We start from the raw sequence: 10400 nt of genomic DNA, 5'->3' as shown, positions 1-10400 counted from the left end.
TAATTTTTATACTTACTAATAAAGTTAGATGATCGACAACCTCGGTGTGATCATGAATGTTCCGTCCAATAAGAGGGTGTATAAACTTGTACCGACAGTAATGTAGCAAAATATTATTGGACTTTTTTTTCTCATCTTTCAGTGATGTCGTGTCATATGTTGTCTATAAGATTTTCTATTCAAAAAATTCTGTATTTGTAACATGATTGATTTTTAAGAGTTAAAACGTGTGAGATTTATAAATAAGATGATCGGCGTATATATTCACAATAATTACAGTTTGAATCTTAATCAACACATTGCTCGTAAATATTCTCAACAATGCATTAGAATGTCCACACACTTCTTACTAACATACAAAACGTGACAACATGAGCTACAAAGTAAGAGATGTGTATGTCACTGATCCAAAAATTATGCTATTTTCATCATCCTCATATCTCTGCTTTGTTCCTAACTTAAGTAAATGAATACCTTCTCGAAACTACTTAGCATCTTTCTCTTGGTACTTGTTTTCGTTTTTAGAGCAGAAGAATTAAAGGCGCAAGATGGGTAATTGTACTTTGACTGTCTTGTAAGCCATGCTCTCCAAGTACTCATTTGATGTTCCCATAATTTTCCTTTGGACCTATTTTGAGTGTGAAATTCAATACATATTTACCCGTTTGAAACTAAATTATTCATTTTTTTCCTTAGAAAAAATTGATTGGATGAATAAACCATCAATTGTAGGATAGTCAAAAGGTATCAAAATAATTTGCTTATTGTTTTTATTTTGTAAAGTAGGGAAGGACATAATTTTTACAAGTAGTCAACAAGATGACAGTATCACACGATTGACGTTCATGGACTACTAGTTAGCGTCTAAGCTCAACGGACCATAAATGTTACCTTGCACTTAAGACAGTGATGAATAAAATACAAGTGACTCGGATGTGAAACTAGCCAAGGTGTTAAGATTGAAAGGAAACTTGGGCCGTTACTTCATCTAGACGGGCTGACCTGCCACGCTTGAGCAGTAAAATTAATTACAAAATTTGTCTTAAATACTACTCCATGTTTAGTAGTTTTATTGGCTCATTGCTAGTTCATTTAGGGTCCGTTTGATTGTAAAGATAAAATTGAATTGAATTGAATTGTCTAAAAGTTGTTTTCCTGATAATTGTAAATTATTGTGTTTGATTTGAATAATTTTCTATGTGAAAAATGTTGAAATAAAAGTGTTTTTGATCTCTGTTTGGCTTTATTTTATATGAAAATTGTCAATTAATGAGATAAATTTTACTGGTATTGAGGATGAAATTTGTTTCCATTATCAACACACAAAAAAAAAACAAAAATTTCAAAAAAATTATTTATCTTTTGATGTTCGTTTAACTTTGTTTTACATGAAAATTGTCATTTAAATGAAAATATTTTTTTACAATAATTCTTAGAATTTGTTTCCATTGCTAACAAAAAAATAAAATAAAATAAAATAAAATAAAATTGTTTGTTTTACATGAAAATTGACATTTAAAGGGAAATATTTTTTTTATAATAATTCTTAGAATTTGCAGCAAAAAAAACAAAAAAGAAAAAGAAAAAAGGTGCTACAGTAATCGAGAATTCCAATTCTCACCATTTTGGTGAGAATTGGAATTCAATGAAAACATGAAAATTAGCTTAGATCGCATAAAAGGTTGGAATTCGAATTCTAGGGAAAATTTTGCCAATCAAACAACAAAAAATTGGAAAGATGAAATTTGATTTCCATTTTCTATGGAATTGTGGTGCAATCAAACATAGCCTTAGTTATTCACTTCAGTGGTGTTCTTCCTCTTCGGGTTTAGTTGTCATGCAGCATTTGAGTGAGTAATCAAGGGTCAGCCCGTGACTGAAGACCGTCCAAGATCAGCTACACACAACATCAGAATAAAATCCAATGGTCCTCCTCTTGCAATCTTGAATGCTTAGTAATTCAACGTCAAAAACTACGAACTACTTTGAGCTGAAAAACTTGGAAGGTCCTACCTGTTGAACATGAAAAAACAAACCACAATAACAATAAATTAAGTCCTTTTCCCAATAAATTTGATGTCAGATCCTTCTATGCTAATCCATTCTTTCCATTGCTATATACACGGGAAGATACAAAGCGACTAGACTCTTAACAACTACTATTAGCCATATCATTTTTATCTACCAAGACGGAGAAGGGAGAAGCTATCATCTTATCATTTTCAAAGCAATGTATGTGTCAAGTACTTAAGGTAAAGGTAAGAGGCAGGTTCCTGAGGACTCTATCACGGAAAAATTCTGCACTTGTTTGTTATACTGAAAAAGTAGCAAAATTAAACCTATACAACATACTGTAAATGTGTCAGTAATTGGAAGAAGTTTTTTCGATATGAAATCATTTTTTTATTTCTCTAAGGTGGCCTTGGCTTTTATCAACTTCAAGATTAAACCTTGATTTAGATTTCAGACAGCTCTCTACTGTTGCCTCCAAGTCTGCTACAAAAAGTCATTTGGTGACACTATTTTTATGCACATTAAGAAATTCGGGACTATGTAGTTACATTTATCAATGTCTTCATAGAAAGATCAGAGCAAGCATATATAAATGCTCAAGAATCAGAGCTAGTGGCTGAAATGAGAGATAATGCAACTGACATTCATTTGATCATGTGAATCAATGAAGAAGAAGTTACAAACTACCGAATAGAGCAACATGGCACCGTTAGATGAAAGGGCTTTAATTCTAGTGTTTAAAACTATTTAGTATTGACAACATAAACGGGAATTTAAAATTTTTGTCCGCGTCTTTTTTTAACTTAGGAAGCTCAGAGCTCAGAGGATGAAAAACTAACAATCAAAGAAGCTAATTCAACACATGACAGGATTTTTTTCCACAAGTTGGGGATACAGAACAAGACTAGCGTCTATGAAAGAAAAAAGAGAAAATGAAATAATGTTTATATGGCTAAATATATTGGGGTGAAGAAAGACAAATTACTTACTGGTCGTCCCAGCTCTGGAGGAATAATTATACTCCATTTTCCCACGGGTTTCATGTCTCGGATTCCTTCTTCAAACCCTACGTTTCAATTTTTTCTCAGTTACTTATCAATAAGAAAGAATATAAAACTTTCAATGGTTACAAACTTTTTTTTTTCACCTGGAATTAATGCATTAGTAGTCATTCTGACTTTTGCAGGAGAACCTTGCAAGTATATACTATCAATACGGCGACCGGACTCATTATAATTGGAGAAAAGAAAGCAGAAGAAATCATCACATATAGGAAGAAACATACAGGGTCTGTTTGGGAGCGATTTTTTCACCCAAAAAATTAATTTTTTGACCATTATTTTACTATTTCAGCCGTCATATTTGACTTCTTCTCTCACAGGTGGATCCCACTTTTCTTCTAACAGTCAAAAAATCAATTATCAAAATCACTCCAAACAGGCTCACAATTTGCAACGTCACCGTGAATGCTCATTATTCTGAGCCTACAGATGATTCAAATTTGTCCTAGAACTTCTTCATAATCTCACATAAATTATCAGTCATTTCACTACGGGATTGAAAATGCACTCTAAAATATTCACTTCTCTTTTTTTGGTCCGAGAAGACACCAGAAACAAAACAAAAACCCATAATTTGAAGCAAACTGTAAAGGACGAGTTATCCTTAATCAAATAGACACATACATTTTTTATGTTTCAGCTTCAAAATCAGTGATGAACTCTGAGAAAAGAAAGTCGGTAAGATTTCTAGAAACAAGTAAAACCTGTTGACCATCCTTTGGACAATCACCTGTACCAGCTGCAATGTCCGAAAATATGAGACCCAAGTCACGTTTAACATATTTATCCGATGTCACTATGTTTATAGTGAAACCAGAACCAGATAGAAACAATAACGTAAAGATCATAGAGCTCAATAATAATAGTGGGGAGAGATGGTTATGAACAAGTTACTGTCAAAAAGTTCCACCTTTAACACAGTTACAAGGACAGTACAAACCTTCTCTAACAAAATTAGGGAAGTCTTCAGAAGCATTATTTTCTCTCTGTATTCGCTTATTCTGTTCTAGTAAGCATTTTTCATCACAAGGATTTTGGTTTTTTGTCTTTCCAGAGGATGGCAAAGCTGGAGATATGCCCAGGCCAACCAGAAAAAAACAATAGAAGTCTCCGCCTTACATTCTCCTCAAAGTGCAAGACATTTTTAGCCTGTTTTCTAGCCATGCGAAGCTGTGCATAAGCAACTGAACGTCAAAAGAGAAAATCAAATGAAGAGGAGTAAGAATAGATTTAGTAGTATTTGATCAAGCTTATCAATGATACCCATTATTCTTCAAATTGCGATGTAAGCAAAAAGCACTATGTGATTTTTCCGATTAGAAAACAATCCAAATGCTAAATAGCCTGAAAGATTTATGCCAAATAAATTATACAATTGAGTGTAATGAAAATGAATTAGAAACTCAAGAAGATTATGAAAACCTCTGGACTAACATATTACTTTCATAACTACTCCAAAATTTTTAACATATGATTATGTCAAGCACAAAGGGACTAACTTGGATTGCATACAGAGAACATATGATATCATTGTTCTATCATGGCCAACAATTCTTATTCTATTGAAACTGGCCCTACCCACCCAAGGCTAAGCAGGAATGAGCAAAACTATGAATTAAAAGCAACATGTAAACACCATTTATTCTTTTCACATAGAAAGTTTGCAGCATTGTGCTACCACTGTGATTAGCAACCAGCCAAGAATATCGGATAACTAACAAAGTATCACTCGAAACTAGATTTTGCAGCCCCAGTTATTTTATTAAAAAACTAAGCTACATTTATTCCCAACACCACTGTAATTGGTAACCGTCCAAGAATATCGAAAAATGAGATAAACAATCTGTTATGATATGTGGGCTGCCTCACTATTTCTTTCTAGCCCAATGGAGTTAAGTATGGACCTGGACCATTATGTTTTTATTTCTAGGTTATGAAATCGTATTTTGGAGAAAAACGTGTTTGCCTCTTTAATGGTTAAGGATCAACCGTCCACGTGGCTTCATCCTGACCCTTGGATAATGATGGTTGACTATTCAGATACTTAACTTGGTTTTAGCACTCATTCTGGAAGATTCGATGCTTTCTGTCCTTTCGCCTTTTCTCTCCTTTTCTCTCTGAGTGAAAGATTAGAGTTTTCTCTTTATTTTAAATCCAAAATATTCTTGGTGATTTCTCAATCTGTATTCTTAGTGATAGTCTCTGATTGTTTTGTACAATCTATTAGTATAGAGGGTTTTGGTTACGATTTGTATAGAGGCCAAAGGAAACTTAAAGAAACTCTTGGTTTCTTCGTACATATTGAACTATTCTTGGTTAATACTTAGTGATCTTGAGCTATATCACATTTGGTGATGCTCAACGGGTAATTAGGTCGCAAGACTGAATATCCAGACCCTTTTTAGGGCATTGGCGTTAATTCTTCCAGTTGCAACTGCTACGGTAGAAAGAGTATTTTCTGCAATGAAGATTGTCAAGAATCGACTACGTAATCGAATGGGAGATCAATGGTTAAGTGATAGTTTGGTTGCATATATTGAGAGCGATGTACTTGACAATATTGATAACGATATAATTATACGACGTTTTCAAAGTATGAAAACGCGTAGGCTACAATTGTAATAGCATATGAATTTATTTTTGTTAATGATATGTTGTTCGAAAAAAAATTCATTTTTGACCCCACAGTCCGAAGTCTCTGGGTCCGCCCCTGGTTTTAGGTGTTTGGCAAACAAGATTAAGCAAAAACTTACAGCATTTTCACAACATACAACACGGTTAAATGCAGAGACTGTAGAGAATATTACAGACTTTCTTAATGCTATTAGAAAACATTTATGAAAATGAAACATACAAGAATACACAAATGCAAGGAAAAAAGAAAAATAATACAACGCAGAAAGGTTAAATTATTACCCAGTGATCCTATTGACAGAGGTAAAACAGACGTAAAGATCTCTAGAGACTGCAAATTAGGGCAGGAGAAAGCAATGCAAGCCAACATTGTTGCATCAACATGATTGGTCAACTCAGAAAGCCCCCGATTTTAAATGAAATTGTATGGTGGCGGGAATATAGAAATAGAACCGAAGAGGAGCCCAATCAGAAAAGAATAAAGTAAGAATTGCACTATTTAATCCTTAACGTATCTGTATTTCCACAACACTTTGTAGCAACTTTGTCTCAATCTATTTTTGGTTGCATTTCTGTCCCCAATTTTTCATTAATCAGCAATGCCCGTCCTCGATGACGTTTCTATGCCACTTTTTCTTTTAAATCTGCTGCATGAGTTGCACAAGCCATTTTAACTAAGGGTATTGATGCTACCAAAAATCGTACCTACTGAATCTCCGAGCTTGAGGACTCTGAATGAGCACAATTGAGGCCTTGCGGTACCTAAAACAAATGCAACAAGGTGTGTTTTCGTTGCCCCTCCGATACTTAAGTCAGAAAGGGAAATATGTGCATGAGGCTATAAACTGAAAAATAATGAGAACGTACCTGAACAATGTCCCCATCTATTGTATTTATAGAGGTAGGTGGTATTCTCCTAGTAGGATTCAACTAGCTGGGTATCCTTATCTGTTGGAGTCCTGTACGGTTAAGGAATTAGACAAATACCAAAATTATGCTTAAGACAGAGTCCTTATTAGGGTCAAGTATCGAAATAGTAGTCCAGAGTTAAAGTTCCAAGTAGATAGGAATCCTATTGGATCAACATAACCCAAGCAGCTCGAGGAGAGGAATTCTCGAGGACATTATATCCCAAGGACATCAGGCGTACAACACCGTCGTCACACGATTAAGAATCCTCGAGCATGTGTCATTGAGGACAATGCTTGAGGACATCAAGCTGCAATATGGTGAGGGAGGTATTTCCAGTCATCGAGGATAATACTCGGGTATGGATGAATAATAAGGCATATCACAGGCCCTCATGCATCCGCCCCTGGGATCGATCTCAAAACAAATTCTCAGGGTGGGAGATGCAGAGAGCTTGAGATCGTAATGAGACATATCGTCGAGGTCAATAACACGAAGAAGAGACGTCGAGTTGAAATGCGCGAGCATGGGCTATCTCATTGAAAAAAGGGGTATTTGGATGGGTGACACGTGGCCAGGGTCAACGGTTGGGATTGATGTGACCCTTGGTCTTCCCCCATGATTCTATAAATACCCCTTGATCCTATTCATTTTTACTTTTTACTCTCTGTGAATCTTTCAGAGCGAGATTGGGGTTGAGCTAAAGACTTTGTTTTTTGTTGTTTGGGCATCGGGTAACTGAGGTAAGGCTCTTGACTTTTAAGTTATTTCTTTAGTTTTTAATTAAAAGGAGATGTCGAGTACTGAGAGTGACTAGGGATTTGAGAGCTCAGGGGATACTAGGGATGATAAGATGCAGATAATACATATGGTAGTCCCTTTAGATGCTCATCCTAGGGCGCTAGAAGCTCTCGAGCTTACGTATCCTGAAGTTCAATGTAGGTTTAAAGAACATTTAGCACTGCAGGCGGCGAGGGAGTATGGGCTCATGCCCTGCAATGACTGTAGGTCCCTCGACCCCGAGGATAGGATGAATAAGGCTCGGAATGGAGAGTTCACGATTTTTAGAGATTCTTTGAAGGTCGGGTTCAGGTGGCCCATGCACCCGTTCTTTGTAGGCTTCCTAGTCGAGCATTCTATGTGCCTAGGACAGTTAGTGCCCAATGGGTGGAAAATGCTTGTTTATTTCTTCATCGCCTGTAGGTATCTAGGCATCATCCCTTACCTCGACCTATGTAGGATGGTCTTCGAGTTAAAACAGCTCCCTAGGTTTACATGCTTTGTTTACCTTTCGTCTCGAGGTGCATTTAGATCCCAAGGATGCCTAGTTCATTAAAGGGGTGGAAGGATAGGTTCTATGTTATAGCTCGAGATCCCGATCTCCCTTTCTGGCCTTCGTGGGATATCCCGGACACAGCAAAATTTTGTGAGGGACAGGCCTACTTCGAGACCCGAGAGAGGGATCGACAGATGTTAGAAGATCTCGAGCCATTGGTGTATGATCTAGATGATATTCTCGGGGATGACATCCTCGACCTTGCATGTGCGAAAGGCCTCGAGGGTAGGATGTTTATTCTTCAGTCCATTTGTTTTTTATCGCTCGATCATGTGTTCGTGCTTAATACTTGAATCTTGTGCAGATATGTCTTTTGATCCATCAGCTCTTCGTCAAGCTGTGAATTCCAAATCCAAGGAGCCTCAGGTCAGGGTTCCTGGTCAGAAAAATCGGAAGAAAAGGCCCCGAGTATATACAACAGAAGTGCCTCCCTGGGGTCCTGGTGAATCGTCGACATCAAGGCCTCGACCTCCAAGCCCTATTTCACAACGACGACAGGAGGACTCACCCCAACCGTCACCTAGGCCACCGAGGCCACTTCCTCCTCGGGTTACTCCTGAGGTTGTTGATCTTGAGGATGACTCCATTCCTCCGGTGACCTCGATCATCGAGGATTTTGAGCGATGCCATCTTGTCCCGAGCATTGTGGCAAAATATCGAGGTGACGTTGGGTTCGACGAGGGAATAAAAGCTCTCGAGCTCCTTACTTTGAAGGCAAGACTTTATTTCCTTATGTGAATTTTCCTTGTATTTTTCCCGTTCTTATGCTTTGTATGTTATGATGTTAGACACTCAGCGTTGCTTGAGGGCTGTCACTGCAAGGGATAGACGAATCCCACAAGATGGCTGGACTGGTCGAGGCTGTTGAGCTTCGAGATAAAAAGCTATCTGATGCTGAGGTTTCCCGAGCTCAAGTTTTGAAGGAGAAGTTCTGAAGGAGAGGGATGATGCTAGGCTCGAGCTGAGAAAGGCTCGGGATGAGATAGGTATTGCTAAGGATGAGGTCGAAGAGCTGAAGCTGGAGGGACATGGAATCCAAGATTGAGGGGGCTCGAGTATCCACCATAGAGGACTTTAAAAAATCTGAGGAAATGGATAGGTTGAAGGGCGAGTACACTTTAGGCTAGTACCTTCATGCTTTGAAGGAAGCTCGAGCTTCTCTGAGGGCTAAAATGCCCAAGGTTGATCCTGATAAGCTCAAGACGATCCCTCAGGTTGCTGAGAGTCTCGAGCTTTTGGATTCTGAGGAGAATGTGGAAGGTGCTGCCAAGGACGATGATGATGCCTTCGAGGATGAAGGCCCTGCTCCCGGAGATGAGGACCAGGATTAGAAAATCTCAACCCCTAAACCCCCAACGTTTGGTTTGGTTTTGATGTAAATGTAGTGGCAATTGCCTGAACATGACTTCGACTCTTTTTGTTAAGTTTTTGAAATGAATGCTCAATCTTTTGGCACGTTATTATTTTGTTATGCTCGACCAACAAGATTATCTCAAGGACTGAACTTCACAAAATCATTTTCGTAATAATGCATTGAGATCGGGCATATTCATGTCTATCTCGAGGACTCAATTTTATAAAATCATTTTTGTAATAATGCATTGAGCTCGAGCATACACACATATATATCTTGAGGACTCAATTTTATACAATCATTTTGGTAATAATGTGATGAGCTCGAGCATACACATATATATCTCGAGGTCTCAATTTTATAAAATCATTTTTGTAATAATGCATTGAGATCGAGCATATTCATGTCTATCTCGAGGACTCAATTTTATAAAAGCATTTTTGTAATAATACATTGAGCTCCAACATACACATATATATCTCGAGGACTCAATTTTATAAAATCATTTTGGTAATTATGTGATGAGCTCGAGCATACACATATATATCTCGAGGACTCAATTTTATAAAATCATTTTGGAAATAATGTGATGAGCTCGAGCATAAACATTATTCCATTATTGCTCGGGAGAAGACTTTGAAGGTGCTTGCGCGGAGCAAGGCTTTCGAGGTGCTTACGCGGGGCAAAGCTTTTGAGTTGCTTGTGCGGGACAAGGCTTTTGAGTTGCTTGCGCGGGGCAAGGCCTTTAGTAGCGAGATCACATTTTGATTAATAACTTAATTCTTATTATACTTTAAAAATAGACTTGGCACGTAGGCCTGACAGCTAAAACGTGAACCTTGGCACGCAGGCCTGACTATCGAAAAAAAGACTTGGCACGTAGGCCTGAGAACTGAAAACGTGAACCTTGACACGCAGGTCTGACTACTGAAAACTGGAAGAACAAGTTACTCGTAATATATTTTTAAATTCTCGACGTTCCATGGTCTTGGAAGTGGTCTTCCTGATGTATCCCTTAAAATGTATGCACCTCCTTGAAGCTGTCTATGACTTCGAAGGGCCCTTCCCAAACTGGTCCTAGCTTATCCAGGGC

General features: G+C 37.6%; 1 pseudogene; it reads right to left on the bottom strand.

Moving 5' to 3' along the window:
• Positions 1-1893: 1893 nt before the first annotated feature.
• Positions 1894-4744, bottom strand: LOC111377535 (annotated as a pseudogene).
• Positions 4745-10400: the final 5656 nt, after the last annotated feature.

This window comes from Olea europaea, chromosome 3, assembly GCF_002742605.1.
Source record: "Olea europaea var. sylvestris chromosome 3, O_europaea_v1, whole genome shotgun sequence".
In the NCBI taxonomy this organism is placed as follows: domain Eukaryota; kingdom Viridiplantae; phylum Streptophyta; class Magnoliopsida; order Lamiales; family Oleaceae; genus Olea; species Olea europaea.
The sequence above is the reverse complement of the archived record's forward strand: the minus strand, read 5'-3'. Positions and strand labels throughout refer to the sequence as shown.